Below are 4,908 nucleotides of genomic sequence, written 5' to 3'. Positions count from 1 at the left end.
AAAAATATAAACTTTGGTTCAAGAAAAGGCCACATTTTCCTGACGTTCGTATTGAAAGACACCAAAGTGGCGAGAATGACGAACGAAATCCACTAAGTTCAGCATCAATTTAAACAAATGCTGGTGATTTTGCATAAAACATGAACAAAAGTAGTTGCCTGTTGGGTAACTCAACTGAATACAGCAAAATCAATTAGGGATCGATGATTCTTGAAGTTCGTCTGTCTGAAAAACTCTTGAGATGTCGTAAGTTTGCGCGAAACGCCAAAGACACGAACAACTTCCAGGTCAAAATACCTCCTCTCAATGCATTGTGGGAAAGGTGAAGGCCATTTATTCTTAATCTGTGGAAATTTCCGCAGTGCATTGAGTCGATTGACATTCGTTCGTGTGCCTGTGTCGACTTCGCGTTAGATTTTGGAAGTGCAAAAACGTAAGTAACGCAGTGACGCAAAACGTCGGATATTGCCTTTCACATATTCTTTCACAACGCTAGGTCTTTTGATTGCTTTTATTTGTGCTAGATTGTGTCATTTTATTCAGTAACTTTCAATTATCAGTGGAAATATCGAGTTGCATGTGAAAGATATGATGATGGTATGGACTTAGATCAGCGTGTGAAGTGAGACACGAAGCATTACTTACAGAATGCAATTTTTTCGTCCACGCTAACGACACATTTTACGGTAAAGAAAGAAAATGAGCATATCTAATTGTTAAATACACTTAGTTTGACCAAAATAAATACAAACATGACACTACAAACTGCTTCACTTACCATTGTGCTTTCTCAAACAAGACCACTCATTTTTGTCAGGTTTCAGTGGCCATTTTAAGTTGTATTTTCAATGGAAAATAATCAAAAACAAAATAACCATCAACAGAAAAAATAATCTGTAAAATGATATTAATTCTTTATTCTCTCTTTAATCACAATACAACAACATTAACAACCAGAAGAAAACAGTTCTTTGCAAAAAAAATCCAGAAAGTGGCTACCATTCATTTTGTACTTTTTGCTCAGTATTGTGCCTGACCGTACTTCCAAGGCTTTTCTCATCGTTGCGGGGATGTATAAATTAAGCTTCCTGCAAAGTTTTAGGTTTGAAGTCCTTACCAATTACGAGAAATAATTAATTCTTTATTGCATTGTTTAGCAACAGTTCTCCAGGACTTGGGCTATTTTTAGACCGTTGACGTCACTTCGTGACGTTTCGTAAATCAAAGATGGTGTTTGAGACTGTTCTGTTTACATTCGACACTATCAACACCACTTCGCAATACTGAAATATTTTTTTCTGTGTTTTTACAGCCAATCGTTATTATATCCCCTTAGGTACAGTTTTATAACATTACAATACAATACAATACAATACAATACAATACAATAACTTTATTAATCTCTAAAAGAGAAATTACATTGCTGAGCGTTTGTGTCCGTAATAATAACATACATAAAACATTCAAAATAAACATTTGTTCTTTGTCCTGAGAAAATATAGCACATTGGTTATCACATAAGAAAGTATATTAAAAATAAATTAACATGCATTCACCATCAACAATGCACAAAAGAAAGTCAGCACCTTGCCGGTTATCACATATTGTCTAAGATTAAGAGAGTAGAATGCAAAACAAAATCAACAATACTGAAACAATACAGAACACTGACCCCGTGCATCAGAGCGACAACACCAGCATCTACCGCCCCACCTGAGAATTGAAGATGTGAATTGCAGATGGAATGAACGAATTTCTGTAGCGTGTGGATCTTGCGGTTGGTTGTCTGAATCTGTTGCTCCTGTCTGTCCGTCTACTGTCAAATTCCGGTCTGAGTGGGTGCGAGTCGTCAGCCAAAATCTTCTGTACCTTGTCAGTCAGTCGTCGTTCATGTGTTGATGTGAAATTGTCCTGCTTCCTCCCAACCACCCCACTTGCTTTCCTGATGAATTTATCTAATCTATCCCTGTCTTGCTTGTTGATGTTGCCACCCCAACACACGGAGCCAAAGTACAACACACTATTGCACGTTGAAGTGTAAAACATCTGAAGGATTTCTTGTCTGATGTTAAAAGACCTGAGTTTTCTCAAAAAGTACAGGCGAGAGTGGAGTTTCTTCACAAGGGCATCAGAGTTTGGTTTCCATGTCAACTTATTGTCTATAATCACCCCCAAATACTTATACTGCTCTACCTTCTCTACGACCTCCCCCTTGATCACTATCTCCCTGTGTACATGTTCCCCCCTCCTGTTGTCCATTATCATTTCCTTTGTCTTCCCCACATTAAGCTCTAAATAGTTGTTTTCACACCACCCCACAAACCTATCTACCTCCTGCCTGTAGTCAGAGTCGTCGTCAACAGTCAGCAGTCCGGTCAGTCCAGTGTCGTCAGCAAACTTGGTTATGGGGCAGGAGTCACTAGAACTTCTGAAATCTGCTGTGTAGAGAGAAAAAAGAAAAGGTGAGAGTACTGTGCCTTGTGGTGCCCCTGTGTTTGTGCAGATTGTGTCTGAAACTGATTGCCCCCCCACCCTAACATACTGTGGCCTGTTTGTCAGGTAGTCCATAACCCAGAGGATGGTGGCTGCTGGGACATTCATGCTAAAAAGCTTCTCCGCCATTAAATGAGGCTGTATAGTATTAAAAGCGCTGGAAAAATCAAAGAACATCAAGCGAATATAAGAGCCAGGCTTTTCTAAATGAGAGTAGATCTTGTTTAAAACATTCAACACAGCATCATTATTGGCACATGTAAACAATATGAATTAATTAAGAGTATAGCAGTCTTTAAAAATAGGGTATGTGCGGTCACACAAAATATTACAAGAGTTTGGTAGTGTTAACTGTCCCTGACAGAATTGATTTTTAAATATAACAAGTCGCGTAAGGCGAAAATACAACATTTAGTCAAGTAGCTGTCGAACTCACAGAATGAAACGGAACGCAATGCAATTTTTCAGCAAGACCGTATACTCGTAGCATCGTCAGTCCACCGCTCATGGCAAAGGCAGTGAAATTGACAAGAAGAGCGGGGTAGTAGTTGCGCTGAGAAGGATAGCACGCTTTTCTGTACCTCTCTTCGTTTTAACTTTCTGAGCGTGTTTTTAATCCAAACATATCATATCTATATGTTTTTGGAATCAGGAACCGACAAGGAATAAGATGAAAGTGTTTTTAAATTGATTTCGACAATTTAATTTTGATAATAATGTTTATATTTTTAATTTTCAGAGCTTGTTTTTAATCCAAATATAACATATTTATATGTTTTTGGAATCAGAAAATGATGGAGAATAAGATGAACGTAAATTTGAATCGTTTTATAAAAAAAATATTTTTTTTACAATTTTCAGATTTTTAATGACCAAAGTCATTAATTAATTTTTAAGCCACCAAGCTGAAATGCAATACCGAAGTCCGGGCTTCGTCGAAGATTACTTGACCAAAATTTCAACCAATTTGGTTGAAAAATGAGAGCGTGACAGTGCCGCCTCAACTTTCACAAAAAGCCGGATATGACGTCATCAAAGACATTTATCAAAAAAGAGAAAAAAACGTTCGGGGATATCAGTCCCAGAAACTCTCATGGAAAATTTCATAAAGATCGGTTCAGTAGTTTGGTCTGAATCGCTCTACACACACGCACGCAGGCACACACACACACACACACACACACACACACACACACACACATACACCACGACCCTCGTTTCGATTCCCCCTCTATGTTAAATCATTTAGTCAAAACTTGACTAAATATAAAAATGTGAGCGAAAGCGGGCTTTTCAATTGTTGAAAAAGCAACGAGTATTCTGTTTGTCCTACATTCTGTACATGCTTGCCTTCTGCTTCAAACTTCCCGGAGTCGAAGAGTCAAGAATGAAGACGTGTCCTTTGGAACCTAAATCTCTCCCAAATTCTCGTAAAATCTCTGACATCAAAAGCAAATAGACGCCACAATCGGAATTACAGCATCATGTGTACGTTCGCAAAATTCATTCAGAGGAAAAAGCAAGCACAGAAGTGTGGTATTTCTATTGTGTCCGCCATCATGCTTACCACTGTTATGTTTTCACTAGGATTGCTTATGGGCAGAATATACCTGCGCAGTTTCAGCGGCACAGACGACGCACGGCCTATTATTTATGCCGCGATAGGGATTATGACGAGTAGGCCTATTTGGCCTGTTTTCCTTTCATGCAACATGTAGCGGGCTGGGATAATCTGCAGTGCGTCGTCGGTCCTGCGGAGCCCCTTAGAATAACCACTGTGCTTGAGTTAGAAATCATAAATGCCATGTATTGTTTATGTCATGATAAAAAATGAATAACTTCTTGTTTAAACCAAACACAAAAGTGTTTCGAGAATGACTTTTTTCTCAGTTTGAAGTTTAAAGTTTGACTTTATCAGCTGGAACAGCGGAAAATTAGGACCCTACCAGATTGTAGTTTAACATGATATACACATGTGTGAGGATTTGGATTATTTATCACATGGGTTGTCTGTCTCACGTATTTAGGATTAAATAAATGTAGGTCACACAACGTTCATTTTGTCACTTATTCCTTGTGTCTAGACTTGTCAATCGTTTAATGTGCAACATGCATTAAACATGTTTGCAGTCAGATGTGAAATACGTTTCTTTGTGGTGGCTTTTCGGGTCCCCATCTTTCTACATGTTGGTCTAAAATTTTGCACTTTTAGCTTCCTGCCATGTTGTCACTCTTAGGCCACGCGTCTGTGTGTATGTGTGTATGTGCGTCTGTGCGTCTGAGTGTCTGTGTGTTTGTGTGGCTTTGAATGCGTGTTGCGTGTATCGTGTGTTTATGTATGCATGCTAATGTTTGTGCGTGCTTGCATCTTTCTTTCTTTCTTTATTTGGTGTTTAACGTCGTTTTCAACCACGA

The sequence above is a fragment of the Littorina saxatilis genome, linkage group LG3 (assembly GCF_037325665.1).
Source record: "Littorina saxatilis isolate snail1 linkage group LG3, US_GU_Lsax_2.0, whole genome shotgun sequence".
Classification (NCBI taxonomy): domain Eukaryota; kingdom Metazoa; phylum Mollusca; class Gastropoda; order Littorinimorpha; family Littorinidae; genus Littorina; species Littorina saxatilis.
The sequence above is the reverse complement of the archived record's forward strand: the minus strand, read 5'-3'. Positions refer to the sequence as shown.